Source organism: Chionomys nivalis, chromosome 13 (genome assembly GCF_950005125.1).
Source record: "Chionomys nivalis chromosome 13, mChiNiv1.1, whole genome shotgun sequence".
Classification (NCBI taxonomy): Eukaryota; Metazoa; Chordata; class Mammalia; order Rodentia; family Cricetidae; genus Chionomys; species Chionomys nivalis.
The window spans coordinates 26,542,179-26,550,814 of NC_080098.1; positions in this window are offsets into that span (position 1 = coordinate 26,542,179).

Genomic DNA, 8,636 nt, shown 5'->3' on the forward strand with positions numbered 1-8,636 from the left:
AAGTAGTACGTTTCTTAACAGAAAAATAAGACCTAAGGAGACTCAAGACCAAGCACAAGATTATTTAGTTTAGAAGTCAAGACATTAACAAGGGGCTAAGTGGATAGCTCGGCTGGTAAACCTTTTTCCTGTGCATACACAAGGATGGGTGTTTGATCCTCAGGTTCCTGTGCGTGCATCCAAGGAAAGAGTGCTTAGAAGGATGGGGCAAGGTAGAGAGAAATGGTTCATCTCAGAACCCTCGCTCCTCTTTCAAAGGACCACATGGCATCTGGCAGCTGTCTGCAACATCGGCGTCAGAGCATCCTGTTCCCTCAGAGCACACAGCACACACGACACATGCAGGCAAAACATCCACACAAGTTTAAAAATTTTTCATCTGGGTGTGATAGTGTGTATATGAAATCCAAGCCCTGAAGGGGCAGAGACAGATCAATCTCTGGGGCTCACTGGCCGACCAGCATAGACTATTTGGTGAGTTCTAGACTACTGAGAAACCCAGTCTCAAAGAATTAAAGATAGATGGTACCAAAAAAAAAAAAAAAACAATACCAATGTCCTTGGGACTCCACACACATGCATGCACGTGCACACACACACGTGTGTGGTGCACACCTGTTTGCACACACTCACACACACACAAGAGTGAACAACCAAAGAGTCAAGGAAATCCAGGAGGCGCATGTGGTATCAGCAGAGTGAGAGAGACTTCTTCACCGCTTAGAGAGCTTTTGGGCTAAACATTGAAAGGTGGCGAGTTTCTCTGGTGACTCTGAGATTATTGGTGACTGACCACAGAAGTTTTTCTGAGGACGGAGATGGAAGCCAAACTGGACTCTGTCAAAGAGTGAACAAGGATATGGGAGAATAAAATTTAAATGGACCAAAGCTTCAAAATACTTGAAGTATTGGGACAGCTTAGGTTCCATAGGAAACTATTTGACAATAAGATTCTAGGAGGCAGAGATTGCTCAAGTGGTAAAGTGATTGGCACATGAGCAAAATGACCTCAGTTCAATCACTAGGATCTACATTAAAAAAAAAAACACACAGAAAGAGAGACACACATCTGTCCTGGAACTGGGTGGGGGGTGGGGCGGGAGGTGAAGCCAGGATAATTCCTGGGACTCATGACCAGACAGTCTAGTTGAATCTGTGAGCTCCAAGTTCACTGAGATAACTCTGTCTCAAAATGAAAAGTGGAGAGTAAATGAGGAAGATATTCATTCAACACTGACCTATGCCTACACACACACACACACACACACACACACACACTATGCTTAGGGCTCCCTTTGTTTGACACTCATGAAATTGCTCTGCTCATGCGTGATGCATTTCTCAGTTCCTCATGGAAATCTCTCCAAGTCATCTGGTAAATTTCTTAATTTGTTTATTTTCATGGCTGGCTAGCCTACAGTAAATAATTACGGTTGTGAAGCCATTCTCTCACTAATGGGCATTCAGCTCTTCTCCCATTCCTGCCCGCTGCTAACAATGCAATAATAAAAAGCCTCATATATTTGCTTTGATTTGCATGAGTCGGGCATGCTGGAGAGGAAGTTCTGGGCTGGCAGCACTGCCAGCTGCTTGCCAGGAAAGCACTCTGCGACGCGAACAACGAAGATGAAGAGAGTGTTCCCACAAGCTGTCAGTTGCTTTTCATCTTTGCCAGTCTGATGGGGAGAACCTGGGTTGGCAGGTTCTGTCCCACCCGGTCCCATAATAAACAGCATCCGGTTTAGTTTTCCCTGCTTAGCTCTATTCTGCCCTATCACAGGTCAAAGCAGCTTCTTTATTCATTAACCAATAAAAGAAAACACACAGACGAAGGACTTCCCACACCAGACATGATAGTTCAGTGTTGCTGGTACAGTGTGCATTTCCCTAGTTGCTTGTAAGCTAGGACATTTTCTTGCTTTTCTTACCCTTTCGGATTTGGTCTTCTATAATATTTTCCCATTAATGTCATTTATTCCATTTTCTGTTGGCTCATATTATGTGTTCTGTTTTATTTTATTTGTTTCAGAACTTTATAGTTTATGTAATCTTTTGCAAATAAAGTTCAATTTTATACTAAAATGTCATTATTATTAATTATTATTTCAAATTGTTGTTGGTGTTGGAAGTCTGGGTTGGATGTATCTAGGTTCTTGGCATCTTGTTCAAGAACTAAACAGAAAGCCGGGCGATAGTGGCGCACGCCTTTAATCCCAGCACTCGGGAGGCAGAGGCAGGCGGATCTCTGTGAGTTCGAGACCAGCCTGGTCTACAGAGCTAGTTCCAGGACAGGCTCCAAAGCCACAGAGAAACCCTGTCTCGAAAAACCAAAAAAAAAAAAAAAAAAAAAAAAAAGTGCAACTCAGCTTGAAAAGTGGTATGAATACTTTATTCAAAGCAGAGTGATAATGCATATCAGGAATGCACTGTTAGCAGGCCTGGGGGCTCCCACCCAATCCCAGCACTCAGCAAGCAGAGGTAGGCAATCTCTGTGAGTTCAAGGCCAGGCTGCTCTACATAGTGAGTGTCAGGACAGCCAGGGCTGTATAGTGAGACTGCCTCAAAATGAATTTAAAAAAAAGAATAAAGAGATGTGCTGTCAAGGTTGATAGCAGGGCCCAGGCAGGGGGCTCAGTGGATAAGGGCCCAACCCGCTGTGGGTAGCACCATCTCTAGGCAGCTGACAACTATATAAGAAAATTAAGTACAAGCCAACCCATGAGCCAGCAAGCAAGCAGCATTCTCCAGGGCTCCTGCTGTCTTTCTTTGGCTATGACAGGGGTTCCTTAATTCAAGTCAATAATGTGTAGAGTAGCAAGCAGGCTTACCTTCAAGTTCCAGCCTTGAGTCCCTACCTTGACATCCCTTAATGATGGACTATGACCTGGGAGTGTAAGCCGAAATAAAACCTTTCCTCGTTTAAGACACTCTGTCAGAGGGTTTTGTCACAGCAGCAAAATGAAACTAGAAATGACAGCCAAGGACATTTTTACAGCTCTAAACTAAGAAAAAGTGTGTGTGTATGTGTGTGTGTGTGTGTGTGTGCGCGCGCGCTTGTGTATTCACAAATGAGACTGAACATAATTGCAATCCCCACCACCACCCAGTGATTGTTTTAGGCAGTCCCTTTCCTTTCAAAAAGGTTCTAACAAACTTGAGTAGAAGACAACTGTCAGCATATGATATATTTTGACCATGATCTTCGACCCCTTGTCAAATTGGAAATATGCCAGGTTTCTCTACTCCAAATATTTCTTGGTTATACTTATATGGATATTTATCAGCTAATAAATGTATGCCTGTATGGGCCTTTTGGATTCTTATACTATTTTATGGATTGTAACCTGCTGTAGGAAATCCTACAGCCAGTAGCCTTTAAGTTACCCTCCCACTTGGGCGTGGCCTCTTCTACTATAAATGCTGATGTAAAGCACGTGTTCTCACTCTCCAGCTGTGGGATTCAGTTGCTATTCCCTGTTCGAGCAGAGGACTGTGACCTGTGAGTCTACCCCTAAATAAATAACCCTTTATTATACTCAATTTTAAGCTAGTGTGGGATTTAAGTGTCCGTCTTCAGTAACCCTTACGATCATCAACTTCATCTACAATGAGTTCATTTCCATCCCCCAGTGACTGCCTAGCCAGTTGTTCTGACCTCTGCAGACTGCTTTTCTTGTACACACAAATACGTTATATATTTCTTATTTAAAAATTAGTAGTGTAGGGACTGGAGAGATGGCTCAATGGGTAAAAGTGCTTGCTCTGCAAGTGTAGGACACAAGTTTGAGTCCCCAGAAAACAAGTTTTAAAAAAATAAAAACCAAGCAAACAACACCCCCCAGAAGGCAAGTTCGGTGATGCATACCTGTAACCCCTACAGCAAAGATGGAAACAGGTGGATCCCAAGAACTTCCTGACTAATCTAAACAATGAGTTCCTAATTCAGTGATGGGCCTGTCTCGAGGCAGTAAGGCAGAGAAGATATAGAAAAACATTCTGATCTGGCCTCCACGCCCTTGTACACATGCAAGCGTGCACACGCACACAGGTGTGCATACACAATTAGGCACGGCAAGGGATTAAAAAGCTATAGATCTTAGCGACTTCAACATACTATCTTTCCTTTCCTCATTGAGAACTTCAACCTTTCTGCTTAAAGGGAATACCTTGCAGATTCTTTGGCATATTCTTTGGTTAGAGTTAGGGGTTTAGGAGTTAGGGTTGGGGTTTGGGGTTAACAATAGGGCCTAGGGTTAGGGTAAAGGCATGGGGTTAGTGTGCAGGGTTAGGGTTAAGGTTAGGGTGTAGGGTTAGATGAAATTACCATCATCACTGTGTTTGAGCTTGAGGATCTTTATTCATTAAGATAGAGTTACTGTAACATCAGCACTTGCAGAGTGTAACTCAAATGATAGCTGATGTCTGCTGAGTGACTAATGGGGAGGTAGCGTATACACTGTATATACACTGGTAAAAACATGCCTCATGTCCCAGGAAGGAAAAGAAAGGTTTCATCTTGCCTCTTTGAATGGGATACAATGTAAAACCTAGATTATTTTATTTCTGGAATTTTCCATTCAATATTTTCTTGTCATGTGGACTTCAAATAGTTGAAATGCTGGCATGTGTAGGTGTGTGGGGTTACCACACTCACTCGTACACACTCACCTGTTCACGTCCACATTCAAACACACTGCTGCTCCACAGCCCACCCTACTCATACTCTTACCCTCCCTTTCATCCTAACACACACACACACACACACACAATATCTCATGCAATATCACACACACACATGTGCACACACACTTAGTCTGAAAAACACAACTGACTGCAATAAAATGCAAATTTCCTTTTTTGGTGTGTGTGTTTGTGCGTGTGTGTTGAGGGTTCATGGTCCTGCGGATGCTAGTGTGCACCTGTACTATGAGACCAGAAGTCCATCTCAGGTGTCATTCCCCAGAAGTTTATCTCAGGTGTTATTTCCCAGAAGCGTTCACCTTGTGTTTTGAGACAGGATTATTCATTGGCCCAGAGCTCACTATTTGGCTGACTGGCCAGCACCAGGAAGACCTGGCCCTCTCTCACTCTGAAGCACTAAGATTACAAGCACTACCATTGCCAGCTTCTTCTTACCTTAGATCCAGGGATCAAACTCAGGTCCTCATGTTTCACTGACTGAGATATCAAAATGCAGTTTTTCTATAGGACAAAAGGTGTCGTTTTTAAGAAATTTGCCATCATGCTATAAACAACCCCTGTTCGTGCAAGCTATATTAATTAAAATCAGTAGGTTGAAGAAACATAATAAACCAGGAAGAGGGTTCATTAGGATAAGGAGGGGATTCAACAGACGGAAGGGGTAGGGAGGTGAGAGGGTAATGGAGGTGTGGCCAACATCAATTTATATGTGTGTGAACGTGTTAAAGAATAAAAATAATTAAATAGGCTCTAAAAGGAGGGCAGACCAGCCAGCATATAATATCTGACCACTGAAAACTTATTATGCATAGTGTGATGGTTATGTTTTAAATTTATTTCTAAATATATGTTAGGGGAGCAAGGGTTTGTATGTAAGTTGCCCTCAGAGGCCAGAAGCGGGTATCAGATCCCTGAAACTGGAGTTATATGTGGTCATGAGCTGTGCCTGGGTGATCGAAAGTGGGATCCTCTGCAAGATCAGGACACCATCTTAAGTGTTGATTTACGTCCAGGCCCTAACTAAGCTGGTTAATTTGGATTGACAACTTGATACAATATTGAACCCCTCAGTATGGTAGTTTGAATGTAATTGTCCCCCATAATTTCATAGAGAGTGCCACTATTAGGAGGTCTGACTTTGTTGGAGTGGATATGGCCTTGTTGGAGGAAGTGTGTCACGGGGGAAGGGGAGCTTTGAGGTTTCCTATGCTCAGGATACACCCAATGTCTCAGTGAACTTCCTGTTGCCTGCAAGATGTAAGACTCTCAGCTCCAGCACCACATCTTACTGCATGCCGCCATGGTCCCTTCAAGATGATAATAGATTGAACCTTGAAACTGTAAGCGAGCCACCTCAATTATATGTTTTCCCTTATAAGAGTTACCATGGTCACAGTGTCTCTTCACAGCAAGAGAACCCTAACTGAAACATCTGGAAGGGAATCGCAATGAGGAGTTTCCTAGATGAGGCTGGGCTGGGGACTTTCCTGTGAGGGATTTTCTTACTTGGGTTAACTGAGGTGTTAAGTTCTGCCCTGAATACCTGAATAAGGCAGACCCATTTCAAGAGCCAGGGCCTGGTGAGAGCGATTAGGAGAGAGGAAGCTAAGCAACAGCCGCTGATCCCTTCTAGGTGATTGCGGAGTGTGACAAGTCTGCAATAAAAAGTAACCACCAGTTTCTTTCTACACTGAGAACACAGAAAGCAGGAAGCCTAACGAACCACCTTCCCACTTCCTGGGCTCCAGTGTGGCAATTGCTGTTCTTTACCTCATTTCATTTAAAAATGTCATTGGCAGTTTTTCATTACAACCAGGGCAACTGCTTCCAGGGAATAAATATGCAAGTTTAATTTTAGTATGGTTCCCTCCCACACACCCAGGGGTCAACTTAGCATTATTTGACTGCCAAATTCTGTAACTACAAGTCAAAATATGGGTCCCCATACTCGGGAGTCTGAGGTAGGAGAGAAGTCGGAAGTCAGGGCCACTGAGGGCTGTAGAGTGAGATTGTCTCAGAGTAAAACACACATGCACACAGTGTGCAAATTCATCCTTTCAGAGATAGAAAAAAAAGTTGGTTTTAGTGGTCTGGTTTATTGCTAACAAACTACTTTAGAACGTATTTATGAATTTAAAAAATTAATTTTAGTTAGGGTACTTTGATATAGACATGGGAAGCTACTTCTAATTTGGACAAATTAATTCCAAGCCAAAAATTTTTCTAAAATACTATACATTTTATGTTGGTTTTATTACTTTAAAAAAGTTAATGTGTATGAGTGTTTTGCCAGTATGTATGTCTATACTCCATGTGTGTGTATGCCTGGTGCCCTTGGGGTCAACAAGAGGACTCAGAGTCACTGAGCCTGGAGGGACAGACAGTTGTGAACCTCCATGTGGGTGCTAGGAGTCAAACCCAGGACCTCTGCCAGAGCCGCCAGTGCTCTGAACCACTAAGCCATCTCTCCAAGCCCCACTGTCCATGTTAAACCTATGTGATGGTTTAGATGCCGCTCACGAGCAAACCTCGGGAAGTTTCAGAGGAAGTTCTCACTCAAAAACGTTGCTCCTTTTCTCCACTTCTAGAAATAAAAGCATAGTTGGTTGCTGGCAAGGTTAAGTGTGGATGACCAAGCTGCCATCTGAGATGTCAGTGCAGCAGCTGTCAGCACTGTCTGAGAAGCTTGTGGACCCTTCAGAACGTAGCCTCTCTAAAGAAAGCAGGGCACCTCAGGTGGGCCTTGCAGTTCCACAGCCTTGCCCTGCTTCCTAGCGTGGCATGATGTAGCAAGTCACCTCATACAGGGCCTTCCTTCCACGCCCTTCCCACTGTGATGGGCTTCTTCCCTTCTTAAAATGGGATCGAAATAAATAACCCCTTAAGCTGCTTTTGACAAGAACTGTGTGCATACGCTCTTCTTTCCTGAATATTTCTCTCTTTAATTCCATTAGACTTCTGCTTTTAATTGAGCGTGGCAATCAAAAGGGTTTGGTTAGTGTGTGTGTGTGTGTGTGTGTGTGTGTGTGTGTATCTCAAAAGGGTTGAGGTCAGTAATTTAAATATATATATATATTCTTTGAAAATTGCATAAATATGTATGATGTGTCCTTATTTCTACCACAATTCTCTCCTTCCAACACCCCACACCCACAATGTGTTTCCCTTCTAGCTTCATGTGAAATTTAGAAATTTTTTTATTCCTATCGGTAAAATTAGATCTGAAAACTGTTTCTCAGTCATCAGAATCTATGGGCACTTTTTTTTAAATCAATCAATCTCCTGCCCTTTTTGGTTTTTGCAGTCTGGTATCTTTTGCCTTTTCTTCAAATGTTCGCTTAATAAACCTTGTCATGGAGATTTATCAGGTTACAGAGGCCTGGCGTCAAATACTCACACTGCACACACCCGTTGACCTAGCAACTCTACTTAGGAAAGAATAATTATGTGAGAGAAGAAAGTGTTGCTGAGGTCATTATTTGTGCTTACTTTGGGCAGGGAGTGGAGGGGCTGGCTATATAGCCCTGACTTGAGCTCACTTTGAAACCTGAGCTGATCTGAAACCTTCAGTCTTCCTGCCTCAGCCTCCAGAGGGCTGGGATTACAGGTCTATACTACCATGCCCAACTCATTCCTTCTTTTCTTTATTTGTTTATGAAATGAGAAATTATTGGCCCCCAATCATGTTCCAGATATTGGGAAAAGAAAAATCAAGTAGCAGCCCTTAGCTATTTCCACTCTAGCAGGAGAAAGCAGAGACTTTCACTCAGGTACAAGACTAAGGTGTGCCTAGATTAGCGCCGTCTGAGACAGAGTGTCAGACACCCTCGGACCTCCAGGCTGCTATCACAGTACTCAGAGTCATTTCTGTGGTTATCAGTAATCTCCTGTGATAGCCAACAAGGCCAGCAGTAACCTGGGAGTGAGCAGGAGAT